Source organism: Lissotriton vulgaris, chromosome 7 (genome assembly GCF_964263255.1).
Source record: "Lissotriton vulgaris chromosome 7, aLisVul1.2, whole genome shotgun sequence".
In the NCBI taxonomy this organism is placed as follows: Eukaryota; Metazoa; Chordata; class Amphibia; order Caudata; family Salamandridae; genus Lissotriton; species Lissotriton vulgaris.
Window position 1 is genome coordinate 748,620,711 of NC_141695.1, and position 21,165 is coordinate 748,641,875.

The following is a 21,165-nucleotide window of genomic DNA, read 5'->3' on the forward strand; positions in this document are numbered from 1 at the left end:
TGCTAGTGGGATAGACGGAGCAAAGAGTATGGAAAGGCCCGCCCTCCTACGTAATCGATCCCATGCCAATCTCAAATTCTCCAGTGGGTCTACATCTTTTCTTGTTTTTTTCATAGGTCTGATAGAGTGCGGTATTCAATGGAGTGGGAGCAGCCCTATCCAGCTCCACTGCAGTGTGGGGTTGATATGGAGACGAGTAAAGCCAATAGTGTAAAAATGGGGCTTGTTCGCAGTATGGGTATAGCATGAAGTCAGGAGCTCCCATTGCCCCTGTTTTAGTGGAAGTGTGAGTATCTCCCAGGATATTCTTGGTTGTTAACCCGCCCAAGCTAATTAAACCATGCTAGAGTGGACTAGCTTAAAAATGCAGAGGTGAGCGGTATGGGTAGATTGGCAAATAAATACAATAATTTGGATAAGACAATCATTTTCACTATGGCTAACCTGCCTGTCAGTGATATGGGTAGCTTAGACCAGATGGCCCTCTCTCCTCAACCTTGTAAGTGTCTGGCCATAATTCAGAGACCAAAGTTCCTGTATATCTCTGCTAAGCCAGATCCCCAGGTATTTAATGGGACCCTCTACTCAGGTTATTAGATACTCTAGTAGGAATGACTCTGTACTTTCCTTTATTGGAAAAAGCATAGTTATGGACAAGCTGGTATGTACTCCAGACAACCCACCAATATGGATTAGCTCGCATATCATTGGTCCTAAGTTTCTTTGGGCTTGCAAACATATAGGGTAATGTCATCTGCATATAAAGAAACAATCAGTCCTCTTATTGTGAAACTCAGTCCTCTGTTAGCATGGTGTTGTTGCAAGCACGCCACCAAGGGCTACATTGCTATGGCAAATAGAAGGGGTGATAAGGGGAATCCCTGACGTGTGTCCTGAGTCACAAGAAAGGGATCTGACATGAGATTGTTAAATCGAACTTGTGCTGTGGGGCCTGTGTATAAAAGACAGATCTGCTGTATGAAGGTCAGGCTCAAGCCAATTATGGCCAAGACTGTGAAGAGGTATGTCCACTCAAGCAAACCAAATGCCTTAGTAGAGTGCAAGGGAGCAGCCGGCACCGACACCCGTGGTCGAGGTAATGTACGACAGCAGAGAGTGTGCGCAGATTGTGTGATGTGGAGCGTCCAGGTTTGAATCTGGAATGATCAGGCCGAACTATTAAAGGAAGCAGTGGGTGTTGTCTGTTAGTGAGTAGTTTAGCATATATTTTATTGTCAATGTTTATTAGGGACAGTGGGCGATGAGTCTCGGCTGTTGGCTTGTTTCCTGCAAGAAGAGAGGTAAGGTGCCTGCTTCCAATGACTCTTCATAGACGGCAAAGAGGTGAGGTGCTCGCAGTGAAGCATAGGATTTATAGAAGTGAGTGGTAAGGCCATCCAGTCCAAGGGCCTTGTCCCCTGGTAGGCTTTGTATTACTTGTATGACTATGATATCTTCGTCGGAAAAAAGGTTAACCTAAATACGCACATTGTGTCCGATCCAACCATAGCAGCTGAAGTGTGTCAAAATATTCCTCTATTTGCCGGTTGTTGTGCTGCAGGGGTTGAAGGAGTATAACATGGCCTAAAATTTGCGACAAGTGTGAGTAAGGCTTCCGGAGTCCTCAAAGGGGAGGAGACTTTGTATAGTAGCTCAGTGATGTAGGTAGCAGTGCCCGGGGTCTAATTTAGCCAATGTCCTACGAAGTCTATCTTCCTCCTCATATCTCCTGGTCAGAGAAAACTTCCCCAGGAAACAGGACTCCCTCTGGGCTTCGCCTTCAGATATTTTATCTCTGAGAACTGAGTGGTGTTCCGGCTGTTTAGTGTGGAAGTAAGTTGCCTCAGTTTCTCAAATCTCTCCCTCCAATTTCTCCAAGGACTGTCTGATTGCCTTCAGTACCCCGACTTCTTGACGATACAATCACCACTTTAAATACCTTCGAAAGAACAGCAAGTGAGAACACTGACCCTTTGTTTAGTGTAAAGTACTCTACAACCCCTCCACATATCTCCTCTTGAAAAGGCAGTGTCAACAAATGAGTCAGGTGGTAGGAGCCATACAAATGCTCGAAGAATGGATTTAGGTAATGGTAGCCGAAGTAGTCCTGCCGCATGATAAGATAGTGCTCTTGGCAGGTGTTCAACTGAGGACGTCCGAGTCACAACATCTTTAGAGACCAGCCAAAAGTCAAGTCTAGACCATGCCATATGGTGTGCTGAAATGCAGGTGCCCTCACCGGTGTCTGGGTGCGACTGTCTCCAGACGTCCACCAGGTGGTTTTCTCAGGTGAACGCCTGCAATATTTCCATAGCCCTAGGATGGGGACTGTGTGAGTAGTCCGACCTATCAATCATGTTATCCAGTATGGCATTAAAATCATCCCCCAGATTACATCTGTATTGTGTCCACATATTGCCAATAAAAAGATCTGCCTCCCTCCCAGACTGCAATGTACTATAACATAGCTGCCCTTCAGATCAATTGATGATTGCAATGTGGACCAGCCTAGCCCTCTACGTATGCGTATCACCACACCTCTGGCATAGTTAGAATATGCTGCAGCAAATACATCTCCCAACTCCGAGCCCTCATTTTAAGGTCGATGTGCTGCAGAGGTGTGTCTTCTGAAGGAAACAAATATCTAATTTGTGTCTGACTAAGTATGATTGTGTTAAGCGTGTTTTCCTATGATCATTTAGGCCACTAATGTTTCAGTTAATGCATGAGATGGGTCATGTTAAATTAACAAGTGTGGGAGAGTTGCAGCCTGAACCTATGTTTCTGCTTATTAATGTGCTGTGATGTTGACTGTGTTTGTGCAAGTTAATTACCATGGGTTTGTGCAGCATAGGTGTAAGTGCAAATGACTGAAGAAGTGACAATTACCTCATGGTTATGCGAGCTGACCCAGCGAAAACTAACAGAACTATCCCATCCCTCCCACCACCCACACCAACCCCCCAATTAGGTTGTGAACAGGTATCCACCCAATGCCTAGCAAACAGCTCCAACTTGTAATCTGACATGAAAACGGGAGTTCTCCATGGGGGGCAAGGAACCGCTGGCAAACTGCCCAGCCAGAAACAGCAGGGTGGCCAGGGGATGAACAGGTCAAGTGCAGCATAGGAGGAACAATGGGTAGTGAGCAATAGTAGAAAGAGCAATGCAATATGTACTCAAGAAAGGGTAATACGTAGCCAAGATATAATGTAGGTATAGCTCACAAACCACAGCAAGGTATTCACAGCAGTTACTTCCATCAGCTGATACAGTCACAGCAGCAGTTTCAATCATTGTAACTCAGCATGGTGCCCGCTTCGAAGTGCGGTAGGTTTCCAGGGAGCGTCTTTGCCCACCAATATGCTTAGCAAATTTGAAAGCAGTATTGCGCCTGTAAAATGGTGGGATTTTCCTTTAGGGGTAACTCGTAGTTTGGCAGGATATATGAGCGCAAATGGTGTACCAGCCTGTTGAAATAATCATTTAGCTGGGAGAAAATCGCGAAGGGAAGCTTGGAGCAATGGGGTGAAGTCAGGGTAGAACAAAACTTAGTTTACTTGATGCTGTATGGCTCCATACTCCTGTACAAAGAGCAGGATCACATCCCGGTAGTTGAGCAGCAGCGCAACTATTGGACGTTGTTCAGCACCCACTGGTATTTTGGGACCCAGAAGGCAATAGGCCCGCCCTACAATAAACATAGTCAAGAGGTCTGAGCGAAATGGGTCACGCAAGAGAGCCTCCACAAAGTCCTGCATTTTGGCTGCGGCTGTGGCCTTTGGAATACCGGTAATACAGAGGTTGTTCCACCTGGAGGGGGGCCTCTAAATCTTCATTCTTTGACTTAATAACATGTAGGACCTTTTCCATCTGAAGGAGGTGTTCCTTAGATTCCAGCTGATAGCCGTGTGCATTGGAGGCGCCGTTTTCAAGCTGGTCAAGGCAGGTTTCTTGAGTGTCCACTCGTTACTTGACTTGATCTAGGCTGAAGGTCAGCAAGTCGAGTTTGGTGTCAATAGTTTTGAAGCTTGTTTTTACCTCCAGGAGGATAGCATGAAGGTCGCCATCCTGTCGCTCGGTCTCCACGCAGGTCCCATCTTCAATGTCGGATTCTGCTATGGTGTGTGTTAGACACATTAGCCATTAATTTTCAAACAACAAATTCGATTATTTTTTGTTATGTTTTCCCGTTGTAACACATCTGCAGTACGCGTAGTGTCACTTCGCTTACTCGTTACGTCTCTCCCTGTGCTTGTTGTTTTCAGATGTGGTTGGAAATCTGGGCCTAGGTATGACGCAATGAGAGGTCAAAAATGAAGAAGTTGGGGGCCGCCATGCCTTCCATATACGTCAATGGAAGAGGCATGGGCAGGCCCAGTTGTAGGGCTGAAATGATGTCACAGCCCTAAGCAGTGGTGCTCTACTTATAGGATGGTATATGCGCTTTTTCTCCAGGAGGCCCCAGCTGGTTTTGGAAGGGATGGACTCCGGGCTGCAGATCTACATGGAGCTCAGATCTGGGTAAGCACCAGGGCCATCCCCGGGAGGTGGCCACATCCTTGCAGACAGGATATAGGCCCGCTCCAGTCCCAGCAGCGAGCTTGTTTAGGGCATTGCATCTCCATCTCCTGCCGCAGGCTCGACGAGGGCCATCGCTGACACAGCCTCAAATACAGGTAGGCCTGCCTGTTCCAGTGTAAGCCGCACTAGCAGTTGGCGTTGGCGCTACCGTGTCTCACAACATACAGATCGGTGGAGTCACGCAGCCCGGCAGCACTCAGAGGTAGGCAGCGGGGCAGTTAGGAGTCGCCCATCTCAGTATATCAGGTCCCCTGCTCAGAGTCCCGTCCAGCCTAGCCATGCGGCCATGGGCCTCCACTTCAGCTGCACAGCACCGGCGGTCTCTGCATCACCCCTTGGCCACAGGGTATCACCACCATCCAGGTCAGGTCCACTCTGTCTAGAGGCCATACCACAAGTGCATCAGGGCTCCCTGGACGACGTATGGCGAGCCAGAAGGATCTCCGGCCGGCCAAGTCCACTCCCGACTGGCCCCCCTGGGTCCAGCTTGCATCGAGAGGGATCTCGAGTCTCAGACAAGCAGTCAGGGAATCTTTGTAGGCTTAGCAGTGTATTGTTCAGTAAATGACCCTCTGATTACTGCAATTGAGGCTGGATTAATGCAGGAGTTTTCCCCGGCCGGCAGAGCCCTCTCAAAGAGCAGCCATCTTGCAGCTCGGCAAAGCCAAGCCCCCCTCATATCTAATGTCAGCTGTGAGATCCGAGTGTAAAACAGCCAGAAAACTCACAATTGAAAGATTGAGAACTAGGTCGGCCAAGTCTCTAAAGCTTGGTGAAGAAGGAAACTACATTGTGTGTCACACAGGATTTCTTTATTCTTAGCTCTGTGAGGGATTCGACTGCGTAACACTCATTCAAGCACCTTCACCATAGAGTCTATTATGGAAATGGGCCTGGAGCGGCGCAGGTTGGCTCTTTACATCAAGGTGCATATATGTCGAGAGAAGTAGAGGAAATCTATATTTACATAACCTTCAATATTTCAGTTTCAACATTTTTTCCTCAATATTTTCATACCATGAGATTATGTGTTTGATATTCAAGGGGTACACCAAAAGAAGCAGTAGAAGGAAATTTCAAAAGCAAAAAGCACAAAACACATAAACACTAAAATAAATCCTCTCTGTTATACAGATGGAGTTATGTGCTCTTGGATGGTTGGGTGTAGGGCCTGACCAAAGGCCACACCCTGCACCCACCTCCACGCCACCTGCCAAATACGCCTGAAGGATATGTGCGGCAGAGGACTGTCCACTGGGCTGGTTGCAGAGCCTAGCTGCAACCCAACTCCTGCAGTGTAAGGCCAAAACTGTACTGACTTGGAGAGTTTGATCAATAATATTGAAAAACTCCCACAATTTGCTGAAAAATACCAAAGGTTAAAGTGGCAATATAGTGAAGTATGGTATAGGACATTATTTTACTTTGATTAAACTGTAGAAGTTCACTGAAAAAACAAAGGTTAAGGTGATGTTATTGTTTAGTAAACAAGATTTTATATTTCATTAAACGCACCCTAGAAATTCACTTAAAAAATAAAGATTAAAGTAACGTTATAGTTAGGTGTTGTAGTAATGCAAAAACTAAAGTTAAAAAAAACAACACTGAAATTCACCAGTTAGAGTTACCTGAGCTAACTCTAACTTGTACCCCCATCATGTATTGCTAATGACCTCACATATTACATTCATTTTGAGATATTAAATAACATAATTGACTACATTACTAACGATTGCTCAAATTACATAATTGATGACATCATTGATCAAATCACTACTGATTACATCATCAAACGGCAATGACAATTTGCTATAATTTTTTAATTGTGAAAGGAATTTAGCATGGTACATGTAGACCCAATTTTCCGTAACATATGCAGAACTTATAGGAGTATCCCTTCACCCCAAGCGGACTAAGGCAGTCATGAAGCACATGTTTGAAAGCCACCACATTAAGCAGATATACTCTTTTTTGGCAGTACTGACAAACGTAACAAATATCAAAGCTCTATAGAAACGAATGACATCAACAACTTATCAATCATTGAATAGCATTGAAAAATAATGCTTGGTTATTACTTACCCCAATGAGACGGGCCAATTAAATACCTCATCTGACATAGAACTTTAAGTTGGGTTCACTTCTATACATTAGCCAATAATAAGGCATGCACTATGAGTCTCTAAGGACAACCTTTTATAGTGTGTTAAAATACCTTATGCATATTACTGAAATAAACAAAATAGTGTACACATGTAATCTTTTAGCTAGCATTGCATATCATCAGAAATGCAGCTACTCTGAATACAGTAATTCCAATGTCAACCTACTTCCTACTTCCATATGTGCAATACATGAGTTGAGTATATATTTTGGTTAATTACATCTATTTCCCCACTTTTCTGTTAATAATACACCTGGGCCATTATAGCATTTTACAGTAAAGCATGCATCTTCACAGTTGTATTCAGTTCTCCTTTTCTAACTTTTCTGTGTTGTGGTCAGCCTGGTATCTTCGCAAAGGTTCCCAGATATCTCCAGGTTGAGATTTCACAGACAGCAGTGTGATGTACAGTTCAGAGTTTGTATTGCAAAAAACTAGGTCCTTCAACCATGCTGTCATTTTAGGATCCGCACCCTGGGCCCAAGTCATGGCCACCCTCATGTTGCAGACCATTGATGTGTTGGACCTGGCCCTTTTTGCATGGTTATCCCCAAACCGTTAGCCTTCTTCCGCCCATTGTTTCTAGCCTGCTGTTTTTGGCTCTAGGACTATGTGAGCTTTACCACTGCTAATCAGTGCAAAAGTGCATATGCTCGCTACGTAAATGGTAATTGCGATTGGTTATCCATGATTGGCATATTTGATTTACTGGTATGTCTCTAATAAAGTTCACTGTGTGTGCCAAGGGCCTGTAAATCAAATGCTACTAGTGGGCCTGCAGCACTGCTTGTGCCACCTACATTAGTAGCCCTGCAAACATGTCTCAGGACTGCCACTTCAGTGTCTGCAAGTGCAGGTGTAAACTGCCATGTTGACCTGTAAGCGCGGTGAGGTGGGGCAGAGCGTGGGGGGAAGTCGACAGATGACGAAATAGGGAAAATAAATTCATTTGTTGGCTCTAACACTCTATGCACTTTACCATTGCTAATCAGTGCTAAAGTGCACATGTCCTGATAGTGAAATATTTCCAATTTTCACTATTGTAAGGATAGGTTATCATAGGAGCTGCCGTGTAATATCTTACAAGAGTAACTTGTAATTGAAAAGAGATAGATAATTGGAGTTCCCTGAGCTCAGAAATTAAAAATTCATCTTTTAGTGAAGTTGGTTTTAAAGTGTGTGCTTGAAATCGCCACTTTTACAAATTGGGCATTTTCTTGCTTTACCATCCTGTAAATCTGCCAGCCTGTAGAATCAACATCTAGTTCAGAATGACTGCTGGGTTGTTTGTGCATTCACTCTACACAGTCACACAAAGGGAACTGAGGTGTGCCCTGCATATCCTGATGGCCCAACACCAGGTTGATGGACCTTCCTGAGCTAGAATGTTGGGAGACGTTCTCACTGATACCTGAATAGCGCTGTGCCTGGTCTCGGACTATGCTGTACCGGCCCCCCCGTAGTGTGTCTAGAGGCAAGGCAGGATCTTGTGGACAGCAAAGACTTTCCTTGAAGTATGCCTACTTCAAAGACCAAAAGGGATATACCTGTAGGGGTAGAACTGCAACCTCACATTTTAGAACACTTCGAAATTGAGGACTCCGCCGAGAAGAAGAGCTGTCTGGAGGAGTTCTCTCCCTTTGCTGTGTGTTGCTTTGCTGGGTTGCCCTGCAGTTGCTGCTTCTGTCTGTCGGCAGTGAAAGAACTTGACTTAGCTTCTGAATACTGCGTTTCCAATGTTCTCCAGGGGCTTGTGTGTGCTTGCCTCCTGTTCGAAATCTCAGGGCCTTCAAAGATTTCACCTGCAGCATCCCTGAACTCTACTTCTGGGAGTGCCAACCTGACAAGTGGTACCAATTCCAGTTCTGACCCCAGGAGGTTGTTCTTGCTGCATAATCAATGTATTTCCCTTCCAGCGCCTGTTTATCCAATGCAGTACTGCTGTTTGCAGCCCGAAGAACCACCGTAACGAGAGCACAGTGCACCGTGTCTCCTACGTCTGAGACCACCGCACTAAAACTGATGCAGACCCTGCTGTCTAGCTGAAAGATTCAACGCATCACTGGTCCGACGCAGCGCTTGCTTGCCGCCACCGCTGCCTCGACCTCCAGTATATCCAGATTTCTAAGCATAGCACCTGTGCACAAAGTTTTCCACTGCATCAACCGTAAACCAGAACCACCTACGGATTTCATTGCATCGCTTCTCCTAGCAGTCCGGAACTGATGCAAAACTTCTGCTGCTTGCAGCAGAAGTGATGCCTCGCTTCCCCAGGGACTCAAGAACCAACACATTGCTGTGTTTTCCTATGCTTCCCTCCTCTGCAGCAGTTTTTCATTGTGGATTTTGATGCATCCAAGATACTTTGTGTAAAGTCATCGCATCCATATAGTTCTATGAACAGAATTGCTTAAAACCTTTTAAGAGTGAAATTTCGAGTTATGTATGTTAGATTTTTGTCATTTTGGTCTTGTTTGGCTTAGATAAAAATTGGCTATTTTGCTAAACTGGTGTGGGTTCATTTGTAGTGTTTTCACTGTTTTACGGTGTGTGTTATGTATTTACTTTACACATTGCCTCTGAGATAGGCCTGATTGCTAGTGCCAAGCTACCATGGGGGGGGGGGGGGGGGGGGGACAGGGGTTATCTTGAGTGTGTAACTCCCTTACCCTGAATAGAAGGAAAGGTCCCTACTTGGACAGGGTGCATACCACTGCCAACTAGAGACCCCCATTTCTAACATGATGCAATACCCACAAATATTCTATTGTCTTTGGAACATTCTTCACTTATGCAAAGAATGCAGTTATTGCCTCCTACTACAGTGATATCCCTGTTCTCTCAATTAATATATGGTATAATTGAATCAAATATCCTGCCTCTAGTAGACAGCTCCATGCCTGATGGAGGTAGTCTGCTTTTGGGGCTGAGAATCTAGCACAGTTAATGCTTTTCCTTGCACCATACTTTTACATGTTAACTGGTGTATAGTAGAATTGGTGTAAGGATTTCTAATGTGTAAGTTGATGTATACCATTCATTAATACTTCTTTTGTGTGACTGCAACTAGACTTCCATTCTTCATCTGTTAAGTTAGTTCCCAAATTGTGAGCCCATTTCTCTCGTGAACTGCACTGTACATTTGGTATCTCCGTTATGACCATATTATACATTATTGCAATCGTTCTTCTAGGGCCTGAAACAACAGCAAACTTAATATTTTCCAATCTTACATTTCTAGAGGGTAGGAGGGCAAGCTATCTACAACAGATGTTCTCAATTTATGATACATGAACATATCCAAGGGAGTGGAGCACCCTTTTTGCAAGTAATCAGGTAGCAAGATAAACATATTGTCTTCATTTGTAATGGCTAGTTTTTGGTTTTGAGCTAGTCATATTTTTGGTGAGTAAATTGTGTCGGCCGTACAGTTGTTAGCCAATTTTGCCCATGCAGTGCAATTTACAGTATGTATTTGAACTCGGCAGGATGACTTTCGCGAGGCGTGCAGCACCCGTTTTCTTTCCTCTAAAGGGATTACTCACCTGATTAATTCGGACTTAAAACCACCATGGGTTCATTTAATTATGGTCCTTAATACCGTTGAGAACTTCACAAGATAATACCGACCTGGTTGTGACCATTCATTCTTTATTGACATGCCTGTGATGCCTGGTCTTTTTAACAGTCTGTTATCTTAATTATTGAAAAAAAGGTGAGTATTCTCAAACCAGTGACTTCTACCTATCCCTATCCATCACGAGCACACCAATACCTCATTCCCCCTCCTGAGCAACCTTTTGCATCTTTTCAAATGCTAAATAAATTATGATTCATTTCAAATATATGTAATAAATATACTATAACTTAAATTATTTTTGGCGCTTCGCTTTGTTCAACATTAAGTGTATGCTTTGAATAACTCCTATCTTGCTATTACGGTATGTAGTTGTATTCCTAAATGGTATTAATTACTAGTGTTTGACTGACATTGCAACACACGCTGGATATATTGCAATTTATTTCTCTCTAATGCAGTCACGGACCAATTTTTCATTCTCGCATTGGACTCAGGTCTGGTGACGATTATTGGGTTACCCCATTATTTTGTAATAGCTGCCCTGTACATTTGGCATCTCCGTCATGACCATATTATACATTATTGCAATCGTTCTTCTAGGGGCTGAAACAATAGCAAACTTAGGGCCCCATTAAAATGGCGGGCGGATTGCCCCCGCCGGGCTGGCGGTAGCCACCGCCGGCTTGGCGAGGGCAATCCGCCCGCCATCCTCCCTGAAATGAACCCCCGCCACATTAGGATGGCTGGTGAGTCCGCGGCGGATGAAAAGACCGCCCGCCGCTTTTCCGCTGGTCACCTATGCGACCGGCGGAAAAAGTGCGTACATATGGTGGCGGTGTCTGTGAGACACTGCCAACCATATTACAATGCTTGCGGTCCTATGCCTTTCCACGGCGGCATTTCCGCTATGGAAAGGCATACCGTTTTTGCTGTGGGGGCCCGTTGCGGGCCCCCAGGTTGAAGGAGGGGGTGGGGGGTGCACATGGGGGGTACCTATGGTACCCCCCTGCATTTGCATGCACAATGCGACATGCACCGCGTGGTGCCTGCCGCTTTGTGAATGCAAATGCAAAATATGCATTTTTAACATTGCTGTTGGTGCTGCTTAAAGCGCCACACGCCGTAATGTTAAAAATATATGATGCGCCCGCCAGTGTGGCGGGCGCATCATAATGTGCACGGCGGGACCTCCACACATATCACGAGCGGTCCCGTTTCCCACCAGGATGGCGGGCAGACAAAGTCCGCCTGCCATCCTAATGGAGCCCTTAATATTTTCCAATCTTACGGTTCTAGAGGGTAGGAGGGGAAAGCATCTCTAACAGATGTTCTCAATTTATGATACATGAACATATCCAAGGGTGTGGAACACCCTTCTTGCAAGTCATCAGGTAACAAGGTAAACGTATTGCCTTCACTTGTAATGGCTAGTTTTTGGTTTTGAGCTAGTCATATTTTTGGTGAGTAAATTGTGTCGGCCGTACGGTTGTTAGCCAATTATGCCCATTGTTAGAAATTGCCCTTTTTGCAGGGTTATCCGCAAACTTTTTGCTATTTAGCCTGACCTGTGGTTGTTGGCAATAGGACTCTTGGCACTTTACCACTGCTGATCAGTGCTAAAGTGCATATGCTCTCTGTATAAATTGTAATTGTGGTTGGTTATCCATTATTGGCATATTTGTATTACCAGGCAGTCCCTAGTAAAGTGCACTGAGTGTGCCAGGGCAGGTGATTCAAATGCTATTAGTGGGCCTGCAGCACTTATTGTGCCACTCACATGAGTAGACCTAAATGGTGTCTCAGGCCTGCCACCGCTGTGCCTGTGTGCAGTCTTTGGACTGCCATGTCAACCTGGCCAGTGTCCCCACTGACCAGGCCTAACCCTTCCCTTTCTGTAAACATTAGATACCCCTATGGAAGGCCCAAGGTACCCCCCTGGGAAGGGTGCCGTGTATGTGAAAGGTAGAGCATGTACTAGTGTGGGTGACATGCTCTGGTAGTGAATTACAGCCATTTTCGTTTTTCACTATTGTAAGGCTATCTTGCCCATAGGCTATAATGGGGAATACTGTGTACAGTGGTTATCTGCATATCTTCCCAGACACGATAGGACATAAAAGTCTGGTATCCCTGAACTCAGAATTTAATAACACATCTTTAAGGAAAATTGTTTTTTAAATCCTGTGTTTGAGAACAGCACTTTTAGAAAGTGGCTGTTCTCTTGTCTGACCTTTCTGTATGCCTTGGTCTGTTTGTGAATTGATTGTCTGATTTGTGAGTGAGGCTGGGTGGCTCCCATAGGCCGAGTGGGCCATCCCTGGGCTGAATAGCTCCATCTGCATCTAGTGGGAGGGGGTAGCACCTGGGCCTGAATAGGGCTGCGCCTGCCTTCCACAATGCTGGCTCCACCTCCTGCTGGGCGGCTGACGACCCTGCCCCTCTCTCTGAAAGGAAAGGAGAAGCCAGGAAAACAAAGTGCTCAAGGAACACCCAGAACTGGTTCAGACCAGGCTCAGAGCCCTCCTGCACAAAGGGAACGAAGACTTGTTGGGGTATAAGTACAGGACCCCAGACTACAGAAAATTAGATCATCCTGGAATCAAGAAGGAACCTCTGCCAAGGAGAAAGCTGGAAGACTGAAGAAGGACTGTCCTGCTGTGTGTTTGTGGGCTGACCGGCAGTTTCTTTGCTGCCAAGGAGAGAGGAAGGACTTTGCTTTGTGCTGTGTCGCCTTGCTTGAAGAGATCTCCAGAGGCCTGTGTAGAGCTGGCTCCCTGTTAAGAAGTCCCAGGAACAAAAGGACTTCACCCCTAGCCACCCCTAGCTTCCCCTCTGAACTCTAATGAGAGAGTTCTGTCCTTTCTAGAGTGCTTGGGCCAGTTGTGGTGCCTCTGGAAGTTGTACCTGTTGTTGGGAAGCTGGACAAGAAGAAGCTAAAGACAATCAGCAAAGTTTTGTGCATCGCTCGCTTGCGGAGCGCATCCCGACAGTGCGAGTCGCAAAGCCTGTCATCGCTGGGTGTGATCGTCGCACTGCCTGCTTGCGGACCGCATCACGTCACTGCGAGTGTCATCGCAGTGCCATCGCATCGAGGGGCCGAAGAGGAGAAGATTTTCTCTGCACTGCTCATTGCTGCTGCATCTGAGATCGTCGCCGTCCCGAAGATCGTCGCATCGTACCTTTGTGAGACGCTTCCTACGAAACCTGCGCACCAGAATCCACACAAGATATTGCATCCCTCCCCATACAGACCGATTAGTCGCAACACGCCAGCTGCATCCAGCGGGGTTGTCGCATTGCCTCCCCAGGGTCTCAGGAGTGACACATCGCTTGTTTTCCAATCCTGCAGCTTTTATTTGGAACTTTTGTCGCATCTAAAGGTACTCTTGGCTAAACGTGACACAACCGTGGATTAATGTATCGCACCCATAAGAACTCTTTTGAAATCATATTCTTGAACTGTGTATGTTAGATTTTTGTTGTTTTGGTCTTGTGTAGTTTAGATTAAATAACTTTATTTTTCTAAACTGGTGTGGAGTCCATTTGTGGTGTTTTCACTGTGTTACTGTGAGTGTTGGTACAAATACTTTACACATTGCCTTTGATAAGCCTGTCTGCTCGTGCCAAGCTACCAGGGGGGTGAGCAGGGTTTACCTAAAGAGTGTATCCCCCCTTACCCTGACTGGAGGAAAAGGGTCCCTATTTGTCACAACAAACCTACTTGTGCCAACTAAGACCCCAAAATCCTACACCCATGCAGTGCAATTTACAGTATGGACTTCATCTTTTGTTCTGGTTGGGAGGTTTCAGTATTACATTTGTCAGCCTATGAGATATCACTCATCCTAGCTCTAGTTCTCTGTGTGGGACTTGTCTGTTGCTGTGGAACCAGTGCATAGCAAATTTTACTTTTGCTGTTAGGTAATATACTTCAAAATGTGGTGCTGTGAACCCTCCTTGATTATATGGGCCTTGCAATATTTTCTATCCAATGTTTTGTTCCTTACCGCCTCATCAAACTACTTATCAATGTTTGGAGCCAGTCAAAGGAATCATGTGTTAGTGGCACCGAAATGTTTTGAACAAAGTAAAGCAGATGCAGGAGTATTACATTTTTTATTAAGGCAATTCAGGCTGCCTTTAGGATGGGCAATTTAAATAATATTTTGACATAGGCAATTATTTATTCCATGGCTGCACCATAGAGTTCAGATATAATCACATCTAGTCTCCTATGCATCTGGAGCCCTAAGTACTGAATCGGGTACACTTGCCACGCCAGTGGTTATTTCAGTGAGGGTGATGTGGTGTTTCTAGTGAGTGGCATCAATAAAGATTTAAACTAATTATTAATCAGCCCACACCATTTACCAAATGGTACAATCTCCTCAATTATGGGTGCTAAATTATCTTCAGGGTTTTTTTACTAACAATAAATTATCATTTTCATTAAACACACTTATTATTTTGCACAACCCAGACTGTATTACTCTATTGCTATTTAAATCTCTCGCCAAATTAACAGGGGTGTAAATCATTTTAAGAATGTTTATAATCATACTGCAAATTAAACTGTCTATTAGTAAGTAAGTCGTACATTATATATTCTTTTACAATGTATGTCTAAGAATTCTCAATGAACTTTTGAAAATAAATATATCCACTTTATCAATCTCAATTTTTTGTAGAAGTTGTATGTAGCAGTACATGGACAACTCTTTCGCGTCAACATGTATTCAAATTTCCAAAGAGAATAATGTATGGAGGAGATTTCGATTTTCCAACATATTTTTGATACCAAGTCTTTGACTTATGGCACAAACTATATGAAAAAGATATCTACAACTCACAGAAGTTGCACTCTGTCTCTACCTTGCTTTAATGACATACTTCTTGCACTTAAAACTTTACTTGTAGCTAAAGTGTGCACAATATAAGTGTTACCATACCGACTGCGACTAGTCTCAATAACTACAGTGTTTTCATTTGAGGTGCTGCAGCTTGGTTGATGTCATCAATGATGTCATTTGAGATTTCATCACTGATGTCTTTAATTCAGGGGCGGCTCCTCCCCAATGGCGGAGGAGCGTCGCCCTATTGCTTGCTCACAGTGCGAGAAGCAGAAACATAAAATGGCAAAAACTTTTAGCTATTACCATTTTATTTTTGCATTGTGGGTGGGCAGGGCTGCTCTGCTCTCCGAGCAGGGCAGGGGAGGAGTGGTGTGCCCACTCTTGAGTGTGCAAAGACTGTTTGGTCGGCCCTCTTGGGCTGCCCATACCAGTCATGCAAAAGCAAATTACATCCATTTTGTATTTGCTTATATCAAACCAATCAATGAATGATACTAAATTCATAGCCATACACGTCAGTAATAAGGTATTACTCATCTGTAAGATGATTAACAACATTTGCAATTGAATGTGTTTCAGTAAGGGTGAAAGTCGTGCACATTGTTTTTGGTACGTGAGGTACGGCCTCAGGGCTCGAGTCGGGGTAGCACGCGGGTGGACGGTGTCTTCTCACTTATTTTACCGGGTGGACGCCGTTCCCCCTGCCCCACAGCTGGACTTCACTCTTTGGCCTCACTCGGAGCTCCAGCATGCTGCTCACACGCTGACTTCTCAGATGCAATAGCATCTAAGGGGTGAGCGAGGGGAGGCAATTAGCCCGATGGCGCAATCCACCTTTTGGGACGTCAATTCCTGCCGTGATGTCCCTTCTGGTGACAGCGTCCCCCCACTTCTTTTTTAGGACTTGTGCCCTGTACGACGTGCATGGTAATTGCTCAAGTTGAGGTTTGTGCTCCTATTTGTAACCATAACTGCACCTAAACGTGGTTCTTCAGACAGACAGACAGACAGACAGACAGACAGACAGACAGACAGATAGATAGATAGATAGATAGATAGATAGATAGATAGATAGATAGATAGATAGATAGATAGATAGATAGATAGATAGATAGATAGATAGATACGTGCATTCAGCTTCAAAACCTCGCAATGCACTTTCTCTGAAGCATAAATTAGCACCTTCCTATTGACTGTCATTTCTCATCTTCCTCAGAAATGACAAGGGTTCCTTGTTTCTTTCTGTGCTACAGCTCTTCTACCATTTGTCATTGATTAACCAGCAATTCCTCCCGGAGAACGTGCCTCCCTAGTTAACCTTTAGCAGGCGGTAGGCAGTCTATTGCCTGCCAAAGGCTGCTTGCCGTCCCAGGGTGCGTGGGACAGCCCCTAGTTTACCTCCTTCCTTCCTTCCCCTTCTGTGCATCAAAGCTCTGGTTTCCGGCCTCTCAGCACGCGCGCGAGGTTCTCTGGGCGGTGAGATAGGCCCAGCTAAGGTTTCCTCTCCCGCGTCATCCGTGGAGCCGCGAGGACCAGGATCGCGTCTTTGATAACACGTGCTCACACCTATGGGCCTCAATACATACTCATTACGGCGTCCGCTGACTCCCGGTGGGGGAAAGATTTTCTGTTCTTAATTTCTGTTTTCTTTGCTGGGTCAACTGCTGTTGATCTCACAGCACCACAGCCACTGTTGTGCTTTCAGGTCAGATTGTTTATAGGAAAATGGACTGCCCCCGATAATCCTCTGCGCAAAAATCTGTGCTCAAAGGAGGAGGTCACGGGTTCAATGCGACGCAGAGTATCATTCTTTTAAGTGCCATCGAGCATGGACTAATAGTATTTTAGGACTAATTAGTGATTAGTGATTTGCCTGAAACTAAGAGATTAAGGGAGTCACCCCAGCTTTTCGTGCAACGAAGAGCCTGGAGCACAAAGCGTGCATCAGGTGTGCCCTTACCCCAAATTCTGGAGAATTTGGAAATCACATTTTAGCCTAGCGCACCTCCTACTATTTTAATTTCTTCCTTTCTCCTACATACCTCTGCTGTTGAACTTTGCAATCTGAACTAAAAAAAAGTTGTTGTGTGCATATAACAAATGCCAGGATATCACAACTTCACCTATTTTTAAGCACTGATACAATTTCTTTCTGACGAGTGCTGTGAAAACTAACATTAAATCAGATAAAGTGGTCAGTGCAGTGGATGATCCCACTGCCTATGAACTGCACACACCTCGCACAGTCCATGTGAGCCAAGCTCTTTCCACTTTCTGCTCATACAAAGACTTCTGTTGGCTTCATGCTCCTCCTGCTCGCTGTCCTGCCTCCAGTTATTGTACATTGTCTGACCATGCGTGAAGAGGTCTATCATTTCGCCCCGGACACCCTCACACTTTCTGTCCATGTGCTCCTCGATCGTCGAAGCGTACTTCTGCCTCCAGCATTCTTCCATTATCTGACCGTGAATGAAGAACTCCTCGCCCATGCGCCCCTGAGATCCGCACATTGTCCTTGTGCCTCCATCTTTTTTACACTGTCTGACAAATGCGAAGAGTTCTGCCCTGGTGCCCCAAAGATCCTCGCATTGTCTGTCAATGTGCCCCTCAGAGCCTCACACTGCGCTTGTGCCATCAGCTATTTTACAGTCTAACCATTTGTGAAGAGCTCCACACACTGGTGGTCCCTGCGTCCAAATACCACTGTACACTCTGTCAACAGGATTCTTCTATGCCACATAGACAAATTGCGCAAAGATTTACACACTGATACAGTTGCAGGCGACCTTACAGTGCCTGATAATGAGGGTAAACTTGCTTAGGCAATTTTACCATGTGCCCAGCTCTCAAAAAATATTTGCCCACGTGCAACAACCTCCTCCCATGGCCAATCCAACTGGCCCAGGCTTCTCACACTATTCATGTTCTGTAAGTCCCTGCCACCCTCATCTATCCAAAGCTCCAAAGAATATCTGCATCTGCCTTCCCAGCTATGTACCTCTGTCTCAGTGTTGGGTGGAAAGAGTGTGTGTGCTCCCATGTGCACCACCCTCTAGGCACTGCTGTGCCAGTGGTCCAAGCTCCCCACACAATCTGTCAATGTTTTATAAGAGCCTCTGAGACCTCTGCACTTTCTGTCGATATTCCCCAGCAATGTCACACTATTTGCCCATGCACTCAAAAGCTGCCTCTTAGCTAGAAGGAGCTTTGAGGGCATCCACGCAAGGACAGAGCACTGGAAGTCATCCAATTCCCACCTACCAATGAGAAAGTGGGGTATCTCATCCATCAAGAGGGGCAGACATCCTCCTCCTCTACTGCCCCACATCCCAAGCCCACCTGCCCTCCCGCCTCTTTCCTCCACACTCCTGCCCATTTTCTATAGGCACCAGCGCTTGGCAGGACGGGTTTTCGTGTAAAGTAATCCATCATCTACTCCTAATTAGTTTTCAAAGTTAGTAATTGGCCTGTTTTCAATCCCCTGTACCTTCAAGCTTGCAGTTCAAATATTAGCCCTGTGGAAGTGGGAGCGGAAAGCTGCATCCTTGTAACTTTAGACAGCAGAGCAGGGGTTCCAAGAAGCCAGCCTGGCCCTTTCTAATTAAGAAGTTATCCTGCTGCGGAAAAGCTAATCTAAATAAAAAAGGGAAAGGGAACCCCATTGAAGTGTATTCTTCACTCACCAATCTCCCTGACCCTTTCTCCGCCGAGCCCATGCATTCGACCCTCCTGAGTTACTGTATGTTTCCTGGAAATGTCTAATGTTTCCACAGAGTTTGACCTCTCCCCTCTCCCCTTCTGCGCATTTCCGTGTCTGGTGCTCCTTGGAAGGAAACGAAATTCGTCGATCGCACTTCCATATCGCAACACAAAGGTTTCCCCAAACCAGCTGTTCATAACTGGCAAACGTGATTGTCATCTGTATTGTCAAGGGGCTGGGCAAAGCAGCAGAGATACGTATGGAACCCTCTACCACAAATTAATATCCCCGCGGTCTTATGCTTGTCATCTTCATATGTACATACAATTAAAACCATTAAGGTGAGTAATAATTGGGCATAACATGTGAGCGCTGGGGTGTATTCCATATACATGCTCAATATGTGCATTAGGAATGGTTGGAGACTCATTCGGTGTTTTCCCTCCATGAATTATTATCTGTATGAAGTGACCAGCACCCACAATCCACCCTCTAATTAGCTCCTCCGAACTGCCTTCCCCACTCCAGCAAGAATCACTTGGGTCTTGTGCATTTTTGTGTTGCCTACTGCCTACTAAGTGCTAGCTAACTGACCACTTTGCTCTTTTTGGGCCAAATTCAATGCTCAAACTGTGTCCACTTGCCATCTTACCTGACCTTTTTAAAATATCTCCGCTTTGTGAGAGAGAGAAAAAGGTGCCTTGAATGAGTCGGGGTCAACATGGAGTGGGACCTAGAACTCGCCATTTACCTGGTAGGCCGGTTATCATGTCTTCTGCAATACAGCCTTATAGTTCTTCTGGACTTGTTACAAGCTCTGGAGACTGTCAACCTTGCCTCTTTTAATAAACCTCAAAGAACTAATGTGCCTAGCGGGCTTTTTTGGTATGTAGCTCACCTTTCCAACCGCTCACAAGAAATAAAACTGAAAAACACTCTCTCAGTCACCAGGACTCCATCCTCTCACCTGCAATTTTCAACTTATACCAGAAAACCCGGACAGCTTTCATGAACAAATCAAGCATCTCTTTGCACTTATATGCCAATGGCACACAATTCTACCTGAAAGGTACATCTCCTGAGGACATTAATGCATTAAGAAGAATGATGAAGAAGCTGAAAGCCAGGATGATCTTACATCAAGTAACCTGAACTCACGGAAGATAGAATTTTTTCTGCTCTCCCCTCTCCATAGTAACACTCCTGTACAAATACGGTCAAATGCCCCCCAAAAATTGCCAACTGCAAGCCAACCATTGTTGAAACGCCACAGTCCTTGAACATCACACTGGATTCAAACGTAATCCTTTATGCACACATCAATGCCTTAGCAAGCAGTCCACAACACTAAATCAGACTCCTGTATAATCAAGCCCCTTATTCTAGCTGAAGATTTCAAGATCATAGAACAATTTCTAATCCTCACTGATCTCGACCAACAAAAAAAACCTTTTGACCAGCACAACCTTTTGACACCTTGCACCTATAAGAGTGGAGCCCAGCTCTGCAGGCCCATTAGTTTCAGTCTCCAAAAGGTTTGACTTCATCACCCTCATTTTGATCACCCTCAACTGACTCCCCATAGAAGCCGGAATGAAGTTCAAGCTAGTGTGCATTATCCATTTTATAATGATTCTATAACAACTGATATGTTTATTAACATGCAGCCACATGTTTGCCATGTTTGATTTCTCTCACCTCTAATGTGCACAGAGTCTTTGGGGCCACTCTGTTTTGCACTGTGTGTATTAGCAAAAGACTTGAGATCCAGCGCAAACAACATTGGGGATAGTGGGCACCATTGGCTTTTCTCCCTATAGACGCTACAGGGGTCCAAAATATAGAAATGTGTCCAGAAACAAGCCTGTGCCTCCGTACGGCATGTAAATAATCCCAGCAAAGCAAGTCAAATGCCTTGTGCAAATTTATAGACAATACTATGGATTGGGGGTGACTCCTCGGGTCTACCTCGTCCATAATTTGAAACAGTCGCCTAATATTAGAGACATATTCTGCAAGGCAATACACCCCTTCTGATTAGGGTGGGCCAATATCAGTAAGTGGGGGGCTAGATGGTTGGCTAGGACCTTGCTAAATATTTTATAGTCCAAATTTAGCATCAAAAGAGGTCGATAGGTAAAGGTCTCTGTTGATTTCTTCCATGGTTTTAGTGCAGATTCTATCGGAGCTTCCCTGGCGGTCGGTGGCAGAGTTTCTCTGTCACAGGCCTCCTGGTGCATGCTGGCTGGCCACCGTTTCCAGACAAAATTGCCCCACTGATAAG